Source organism: Somniosus microcephalus, chromosome 8, assembly GCF_052327205.1.
Source record: "Somniosus microcephalus isolate GS21.2 chromosome 8, FLI_Smic_1.0, whole genome shotgun sequence".
In the NCBI taxonomy this organism is placed as follows: Eukaryota; Metazoa; Chordata; class Chondrichthyes; order Squaliformes; family Somniosidae; genus Somniosus; species Somniosus microcephalus.
In genome coordinates, this window is record NC_140994.1 from 257,198,110 (window position 1) to 257,208,361 (window position 10,252).

A 10,252-nucleotide genomic window follows, 5' to 3' on the forward strand; every position below is an offset into this window, starting at 1 on the left:
CTTCTTTCAGGAGCCGCTCCACTTCGGTTTTAATGAAAACCCTGTCCCCGGCACTGTATCGCCTGCTCTTTGTGGCGATGGGCTTACAGTCGGGGGTGAGGTTAGCAAACAGTTGGGGGGGGGTGACTCTGAGTGTGGAGAGGTTGCACCTGGTGCGCGGCAGGCAGTTTGGAAGCTGCTGGCTGCGGACTGTGAGTGGGGGTAGGGGTCCACCGTACGCCATCGTAACACTTTTAAGGTGGCACTGAAAATCTAACCCCAGCAGGACGGCAGCGCAGATGTCAGGCAGGACCAGAAGTTTAAAATGATCGTACACGGTCCCGTCTACTACGAGTGTCACCACGCAGTAGCCGCCGATGTCCGCCGACTGGGACTCGGAGGCCATAGAAATCTGCTGTTGCGCAGGCAGGACTGGGAGAGAGCAACGCCGCACCGTGTCGGGGTGGATGAAGCTCTCCGTGCTCCCAGAGTCAAAAAGGCAGATTGTATCGTGACCATTTACCTTAATGTCCATTGTGGAACTGGCCAGTTGGTGCGGTCTCGCTTGGTCCAGTGTAACGGATGCCAGCGTAGGGGTCGGTGTGTCGCTGCGGGTATCAGATGAGGCGGTGTCGGGGGCCTGCTGCGTCCCGGCTGTCGTCCAAGATGGCGGCGTCCATGATCCCCATGTGGCTGGAGGCGTCCAAAATGGCTGCTGTACCGGTGATTCGCACATGGCCGGGGAGGTCCAAGATGGCGGCCCGCATGGCCCACACGCGGCGCTGCTGGGGTTCGGGGTGGCTTTGGCCCTGCAGACGCTAGCGTAGTGTCCCTTCTTCCCGCAGCCTGAGCAGATCGCGTTTTTCGCCGGGCAGCGCGCTCTGGGATGTTTTGCCTGGCCACAGAAGTAGCATTTCTGGCCTTGGGGCACTGCTGTCTGGCCTTGGGACACTGCTGCGGTAGTTGGGCCGTTGTTGGGGTGTGGCTGGGGTGGCACGGCGCTATGAGGCGGTCCTACCGTGTCCCAGGCTGTCATTCCCCGCGGCGTCCACGGTGCAGAGGAGTAGGCATCCATGCCCTGGTAGGCTGCATCCACGGCGGCCTTTACATCCTTACAACCACAGGCCCGGCCAAGCACAGACAGTGCCTGAAGGTATTCCACGGTCGATTCCCCAGGTTGTTGTTTACGACTCCCCAGGAGGTGCATGTGTTTCAAGGTGTATGTGTTTTGACCAGTCTGGTGCACCAGACTACTGACAGGCAATCTTCCAATATTAATAGGGATAGTGTGATGATACGTGAATTATGTATCCACAGTGTGTTTTTCTTTCATTTTTGAGGTGAATGTTGTATTCATTGAGTTAAGGGATTGTGATCGGTGTCGTAGGGCCTTTGAAAATAAATAGGAATAATCCCAAACATTTTAATGTTTTCTAAATGTTGACAACAGGTCCCAAGTTTCACAAGCTTAAGGAGGGTCGAGATGACTGTCGCGTTATACATCTTGAGTTGAACACCATGTTGTTTCCAGGCTCAGTTTCTGAGCCATCCAAATGCTGATCTTGCCTTTTTGATTCATGTCAGCTCCTCTGGGTTGATAGGCAAGTCGCTCGGTAGCACACACAGCAAGGTGTGTGAACGGTTCTCCGTCCCAGAATGGATGCCTCGGCAGAGACAGATGGTTGTTTATAGGGCATGGAAGGTGCTGTCTGAAACAGTACTTGTGTCTCATTGAGACTAATAGGAAGCCCACCGCCTCCAGCTGCTATTGCCCCACCAATCTCCTTGCTATGCCAACGTGACCGCTCCTTTCTCACTCTTCTTGTGGCCTTTCTCAGTGATGGTCTCCAATTAGTATCAATTGGTGTTGAGCTGGAGGCAGCTTTGAACTGCAAAGTCTCCACTGGGAACTTAGGGAGACTGCCCCAAACTCAACTCCGACAACCAGATGGGACCTCTCTTCTATCAGTTTGATTTGAATTAGAGCCCTTATCCCAGAGGTGCTTTAACGAACAGTCTCCACCAGCACGGTGGCATAGTGGTTAGCACTGTTGCCTCACAGTGAGGAAATCTACATGATATAAGGGGTTAATTTCAAGTGCTTGCTGGGTAAAAGTTTTCAGACTTGACACTGGGCAAGTGTCGATGTGTAACTAGAGCTATTGTAAGTACTCGGACTGCAGCCAGGAACAGATGCCTGCCCACCTAATGAGAATGTAGAAGTGAAATAATGAGTTTCTTTGATGTACCAATGACCTGATAACTTGTGACCGAAAGCAAAGCTAGCCTCCCTATATATGATTAAAGAGGACCTCCGGTTACACGATTCATGCCCTGTTATAGATTAACGGTTGACTTATGTGTCCAGGATCCTTCTGTCAATATGTTATTTCTACCTGATGATTAACCTATAATGTATCCTGATAGAGGAACAAAGGAATGTCAATCAAACTTGTTTGTTACACTGTATAAATATGGAACGCTTACGCTGTATCATTGGAATAGTAGCCTCACCCCTTGAGTGGAGGTGCTGATTCCCCTTGCAAGAAAAGGAAAATAAAAGGCCTGTCCGTCTGACGAATCCAAGTGTGTATTGAGTCATTACCCAGAGCTAAGAAGTAAGGCACTTCTACAATTTGGAGGTTCCACCGAGATGGCTTGCTGTACCAATTGGGGAGTTAACAGACGCCGAGTACGTTGCTCGGTTGGGAAAATCCCATCGGCCGAAGGTGGTGTTTTGTCACATTTTTGGGACTTTCCCTGCCAGGAGCATAGCTGCGCATAGTCTGTTTATTCCATTGGACAGTACTGCCATCGGGTAATTGACTCACAAGGTTCGGAGGTTAAACTGCCGTTGTGACTGCTTCCCTTTCAGAAACGGAACAGAGGACCAGCCATGAGGCGCTGACGCCCCGCGAACAGGATCGTGCAGAAAAGGACTGTATAAAGGTACCAGAGAGAGAAGGTTAAGTCAGGAATTTGATTAACTAAGGAGCTAGCGATTTATTGGAAATTGAACTAGCAAGGTTCCAGCTTGCTGAGAGAGAAGGTTAAGTCAGGAATTTGATTAACTAAGGAGCTAGCGATTTACTGGAAATTGAACTAGCAAGGTTCCAGCTTGAAGTTAGCTGGGACAAATTGAAGGCCCTTTTTGCTAAAGATTTGGCTAAAGGGAGTAGGGTAGAAGGAGAGAAGAGCTTGAAGTTAGCTGGGACAAATTGAAGGCCCTTTTTGCTAAAGATTTGGCTAAAGGGAATAGGGTAAAAAAAAAAGAGAGAAGAGTGGGCGGTTGTCTGAAACACAGTGTCAATGTTTAATGTTTATGAGAGTGAGTATTTAACTACTTGTTATTATCAATCAACTTTGCAGCTTTGTCCAGTAAGGCTGCATAGGTTGGGGATTTAGTAACACTTTGGTTGTTGTTTAACAAGTGTATTGTTTATTGTTTATTGTTATATGTATTAATGTTTAGTCATGTCTGATCTGTAGAGGCGTCCCACGCAGATCATAGAGTGTTACGGAATTGTTGTATGTTTTAACTAAAAAATTTAAGCTGAAAAAAAAACTGCAGAAGGGGTTGGAAAAGACCCAAGCCGGGGAAGTGAGTCCCGCGGCGGAATGTATGGTTGAGAAAATAGTGATGTCTTTTACATGATCCACTAAGCTATTGTGGATTCAGTATTTTCCCCAGTTAGAAATACCTTCCACGAGGGTTGAGAACCCTTGAGTTTTATACGTATGTATAGTTTATTAATCTGATCTGTAGGGGCGTACAACGCAGATCATGGATTGTCACGGGAGTTTAGATTGTTTTATGTGAACCATTTAAGCTGCTAAAATGAGTGCTAGCGCCAGTAAGCCACCCGAGAAAGGCACGCCAGCAGCCTTTATGTTAAAGAACTGGTCAATCATCCATTGATCACCTACCAAATTGGTCCAAATGGACTGTAAATAAGACTAGACCCTTTCCCGCAGATGGTTCATTTAACATAGAAAGAATTACTTGCCTCAAGGAATGTTTAACGGACAAGAGAGAAATAGAGAACAGCCAGATAAAAAGACTGCCTCTATGTTTGTTGAGTCAGAAAAAAAAAAATTACCCCGAAGAAACACCTTTCTCCTCTATTATGGTAGGATAACAAGGTAACTATAGAAGGATGAATAGAGGGGAATATAGAGGAAGACGTGGTAGAATAAGAGGGTATGGACGATCTGGTAATTGTTACAATTGCGGACAACCCGGACATTGGGCAAACTAATGCCCTGCGAAAAATTGTCAGAACCAAACCTCCAATAATGGACCTCCGTTAGAGAATAAAGGTCCTAATTTCACTGTCCATAACCCTTTTTCGGACCAGTCAGGAGGTTACCCTACAAACGGACAGGGATTTAGGAGAAATAGAGATTAGAATTACTGACTGACACCAGCAGCCCCAGGCGCCACAGACCACCAAATGCCGGTTGTTTCTTTAAATTCATGCAGCGAACCTGAAGTTAAAATGCAAATAGCTGGGAGACCTATGTCATTTTAGTAGATACAGGAGCAACCTTTTCAGTGTTAGGGAAAGGATATTCTGAAGGAATGCCTATTAATGGGAAAAAGACCCCGATAGCTGGATTGGCTGGAATACTACAACGCTTGAATCAATCGACTCCCCTCACAGTAAAAGTAGAAGAATTTGAGGAAGAACACTCCTTTCTGTTATCAGGAGATGTCTCTATGAATTTATGTGGAAGAGACTTGCTGTGCAAAATGAATGCTACAATCATTTGCTCCCCATCAGGAGTAACGGTAGAAATCCAAGTAGATAAGGCATATGCGTACCCAGTAACAGAAATAAAACACCCTGTTCTTTACGCATGGGAAATTGCCGACCCAAGTTTGAGTCCCAAACTCGTCAGTCTGTTAGGAGCGTGGGGACAAGTTCCATAAAACAATACCAGGAATCCCTGAAATTAGGCAAATGGCATTCAAAATTGCACTGCACGGCCTGCTATGACAAAACAGGACAAGATTTAAAATACCTCCTAACTATTAGACTGCACAGCCCTATAAAGTTACAATTAATCCAGCTGCACCATTACCCAAAAGGTCACAGTATCCATTGTCAGAGAAAGCAGAAAAAGGAATTGAGCCAGTGATGGAATCATTGTTAAAACAGGGAGTTAACGCCGGATAGAATAAAGGTTGTTTGCAACACATCGTTGCCAAAAACTAAAAGAGAAATGAAGCATTTTCTAGGAATGACTGGCTATTGTAGACAATGAATACATGAGCATGACAAATTTGGAAAATTCGCGGTTACCTGACTTCCTCGGGAACCCAGATTAAAAATGCACAAGAAGTGAAAAATCTTTTACTAGCTATTCAGAGACGTAAACAGATTGCAATTATTAAGTGCCAAGCGCACACGGGGCATTTGGACAAGGTTGCGCTTGGAAACGCTGCTGCAGATAGCGCTGCTAAGTCAGTAGCTATATCAAGTACTGAACGACAAGTTTCAGCCTTCCCTGTTAGGGAAAAGCCAGAGATACCGCAGCCCCCGTCCTTAGATGATGTGCTGACCCATCAAGATAGGGCCAGTTCTGATGAAGTAAAGGAATGGGTTGTTAATCATTGTTTTAAAAACACTGACGGCTTATGGGTTCATCATGACAGCCGCATGGTGGCACCCAAATCATTACTATCACCAATTGCCCGATGTGTTCATAAATTCACCCATGCGGGCAAAGGGGGGATGGCGGACTATATCCTTAAGACCTGGTATGCACCAGGAATCTCAAAATTGGCAAAACAAATTTGTGAAAATTGTATTATCTGCCAGAACATGAATGCAAAAAAATAAATAAAGAAGGTACAGCCCGCATCCCATCCAAACCCCATGGGTCCTTTTGTACACTTGCAAATGGATTTTATTGAACTACCTGTATGTATGAGCTTTAAATATGTATTAGTTATTATTGATATGTTTTCAAGATGGATTGAAGCTTTTCCTTGCAGAAAGAATGACGCTACCACTGTTGCTAAATGTTTATTGAAGGACATTGTACCTCGCTTTGGGATACCAGCAAAACTGTCAAGTGACAATGGGTCCCATTTTACGGGAACAGTGATTAAGGAACTATGCAAAGCCTTACAGATTAGCCAGCACCTCCATTGCAGTTATCATCCACAGTCGGCTGGACTAGTGGAAAGATATAACGGGATGCTGAAAAACAAGCTTGCAAAACTGTGTAAAGAAACTGGACTTAAATGGATTGATCTGTTACCCATAGCTTTAATGACAATGCGGTCTGCTACCAACAGAACTACAGGATTGTCGCCTCACGAGATCGTCATGGGAAGACCACAAAGATTGCCTTTTTCGGCACCTTTAACAGCTAAACAAATGGACATTCATAAAATGGAGGAAGATATGTTGAGTTATTGCATTGCACTAACCAAATGCATTTCTAGTTTCCATCAACAGGTGAAGGAAGCCCAGGTCGATCCCACTGAAGGAAAGTGCCATACTTTCGAGCCAGGAGATAACGTCTACATAAAAATCTTCAAGCGAAGGAATAGCCTTCAACCCAGATTTGAGGGACCCTTCCAAGTACTCCTGACTACAAACACCGCTGTAAAAGTAAAGGAGCGACCAACATGGATACACGCGTCCCATTGTAAGAAGGCATCAGTTGAAGATAATACACTGCCAAGATGAACTGGATTTGGACTTTAACAAGACTGTTCTCTTTGTCAACGATAATTGAAACTGCCATATTGATTTACCCAGATCCCCTGAAGGGCAAACCATGCATAGAAGAATGTGTACTTTTAAACAGTGATTTCTTTTATATTATATGCTATAACGAGACTATGAAGGTTCAGCTTCAGGATCACACTATGCAGGTACCCCCGTATCAACCCCTGAGTCTTAGGATTAGGCAGGATAAGATAGTAGAAGAAGATAGATGGAGTAAGTGCAAATGTAACTACACTTTGACTAAAACTACTACTAAACCACCGGGCGCAGTCGAATGGCCCTATTGGGGACGGTGGAACCTGTCCACAGTACAAAATTTGACTAGTAAAAAAAAAATCTGGAAAGGAGAACAAGGAATAGGAATGATGCACCAGATATGGAACAAATTTGAAGCCTATAATAACACCTATTTCATCTGTGGGCATAGAGCATACCCCTGGTTACCACAAAATTGGACTGGGTCATGTTATTTGGGATATGTAGTGCCTTATATACATCACATTTCATCTTTGGATAGACACCCTGGGACACGAGCAAAACGAACCATTACAGAAACTGAAAGGTTCTTTGCTATAGCATTTCCCTGGTATGGAACAGGGAAGTTAGCAAGAGAATCTATAAACATGGCAGCAGTGTTGGAACAAATAGCCAATGATACTGCTGATGCTCTTAGTGATGTAAACGCAGAAATGGTGGTTTTGCGCACTGTTGCTTTACAAAACCGCATGGCTCTGGACTATTTGTTGGCAAAAGAAGGGGGCACATGTGCAATCATAAAAACCGAATGTTGCACTTATATCCCAGATAGCTCAGAAAATATCACCAATCTGGTAAACCACATAAAGAAGGCTGTAGAGAAACTACGTCAACCTGAACCATGGTCCATGTGGGATTGGATTTCAGGATGGGGAGGAGCATTGGGAAAGCAAATTTTGGAAGCTTTTATCGCAATTGTGATGATAATAATTTTAATTAGTTTATTGATTGGTTGTTTAAAATTATTGTGTACAAAAGTCCTTTCCTTATTAACGTCAACTCCTCCAGTACCAATGATGTCTGAATATGAGGATATTAAGGGTGAGACCTTTGATGTAGAGTTTTTTAAACTTAGCGAAATAGATTGTCCTTAGAAAGGACAAAAGGGGGGAATGAGGAAATCTACATGATATAAGGGGTTAATTTCAAGTGCTTGCTGGGTAAAAGTTTTCAGACTTGACACTGGGCAAGTGTCGATGTGTAACTAGAGCTATTGTAAGTACTCGGACTGCAGCCAGGAACAGATGCCTGCCCACCTAATGAGAATGTAGAAGTGAAATAATGAGTTTCTTTGATGTACCAATGACCTGATAACTTGTGACCGAAAGCAAAGCTAGCCTCCCTATATATGATTAAAGAGGACCTCCGGTTACACGATTCATGCCCTGTTATAGATTAACGGTTGACTTATGTGTCCAGGATCCTTCTGTCAATATGTTATTTCTACCTGATGATTAACCTATAATGTATCCTGATAGAGGAACAAAGGAATGTCAATCAAACTTGTTTGTTACACTGTATAAATATGGAACGCTTATGCTGTATCATTGGAATAGTAGCCTCACCCCTTGAGTGGAGGTGCTGATTCCCCTTGCAAGAAAAGGAAAATAAAAGGCCTGTCCGTCTGACGAATCCAAGTGTGTATTGAGTCATTACCCAGAGCTAAGAAGTAAGGCACTTCTACAACAGCGCCAGGGACCCGGGTTCGAATCCGGCCTCGGGTGACTATCTGTGTGGAGTTTGCACATTCTCCCCGTGTTTGCGTGGGTTTCCTCCGGGTGCTCTGGTTTCCTCCCACAGTCCAAAGATGTGCGGGTTAGGTTGATTGGCTATGATAAATTGACCCTTAGTGTTAGGGGGATTAAATACGTGGGGTTACGGGGATAGGGTGGGATATGTGTTGGTGTAGGGGTTACGGGGATCGGGTGGGATATGTGTCGGTGCAGGCGCGATGGGCCGAAATGGCCTCTATCTAAAAAAAAAAAAGGGCAGCACGGTGGCATAGTGGTTAGCACTGTTGCCTCACAGCTCCAGGGACCCGGGTTCAAATCCGGCCTCGAGTGACTGTGTGGAGTTTGCACATTCTCCCCGTGTTTGCGTGGGTTTCCTCCGGGTGCTCCGGTTTCCTCCCACAGTCCAAAGATGTGCGGGTTAGGTTGATTGGCCATGATAAAAATTGGCCCTTAGTGTTAGGGGGGATTAAATACGTGGGGTTACGGGGATAGGGCTTGGGTGGGATGGCTGTTGGTATAGGGACCGGGTGCTAGGGTTTGGATGATCAGCCATGATCTCGTTGAATGGCGGAGCAGGCTCGAAGGGCCGAATGGCTTACTCCTGCTCCTATCTTCTATGTTTCTATGTTTAAGACTGTCTGCTTAACTTTAAACTCTCTAATCCATTGAGATTTCCCCGTAAACAGTAACTGGTCAGTTCGCAACTAACACTGTCACAGCTGAAGTATGTTGTCTGCTGAAGTATTGGAATTGGGGACCTTGTTATCTCTTATGTTACTCGCAGCAAAGACAACACTGATTGTGTGTCTGCTGCAATTTGTACCGCAAAGAGGTTTGTGAATAGTTGCAGTCAGCATAAAAGCTGTCGTGGTCTCAAAAGTTTTCTTCCAATTTTCCTATGCAGGAAACTTTGTTATATCCGGCACCGACGGGACTGAGCTGTTGCTGATCTATCAAAACTGCCGGACATACCAGCGTTAATGTTGAAGCATACGGAGGTTTTCATCTCCGTATCTGACAACAAACACTGTTGCTTAGCAACAGCTTCTAAACAGTCGGCCGTACCTTAGAAGCGTCTCTCTGAAGCTGTTGCTAAGCTACAGAGACTTTGCAGAGCCTGACTGTTGGAAAAAAAAGCCACGAAAAAAAAAACCTAACAAAATGGCTCCTGATTTCTGCCGGTCGATCGAGGTTTCCGGACATACAACCTCCGGATAAACCAAAGTTTCCTGTACTAAGCTTTCAGTTGTTTATACAGAGGCCTTTCTGGTCTGCAAGGCAACAGTGAATAACCTTATAATCAACTTTATATGTCGCTTTTTTCAGAATAGAGCCTTTTTTGAGGTACATATACATTAGATAGTTAGAGCCGTGGCATTTTAAAATCTATTTTCAGTGGAATGGTGAGAAGACGCCAAATGGGGGACTGGGTAAGGTGCTCTCATTGGGGGCTGTATTAACTGAGCTGTTGCCTACTCAGCCTTTTAACCAGAGGAGAAAGAATTAAGAAATTAAGAAAACATTAAGAAATGATATTTTATACAACACTTTTCGAAACCTCAGGATGTCCCAAAGTACTTTACAGCCCATGAAGTATTATTTTGAAGTGTAGTCACTGGTGTAATGTAGAAAACGTGGCAGCCAACTTGCGCACAGCAAGCTCCCACAAACAGCAATGTGATAACGACCAGATAATCTGTTTTAGTGATCTCGGTTGAGGGATGAATATTGGCCCCAGGACGCCGGGGAGAATTCCCT

The 10,252-nt window shown here is 44.8% G+C and overlaps 1 long non-coding RNA gene across 1 annotated transcript; it reads left to right on the top strand.

The window, feature by feature from the left end:
- The first annotated feature begins 2,047 nt into the window (after positions 1–2,047).
- LOC147114269 (uncharacterized) lies at positions 2,048–8,393 on the top strand. Its single transcript, XR_015079395.1, has 2 exons — positions 2,048–2,928; positions 6,437–8,393. It is a non-coding gene; the product is annotated as an uncharacterized LOC147114269 (long non-coding RNA).
- The last annotated feature ends 1,859 nt before the right edge of the window (positions 8,394–10,252 follow it).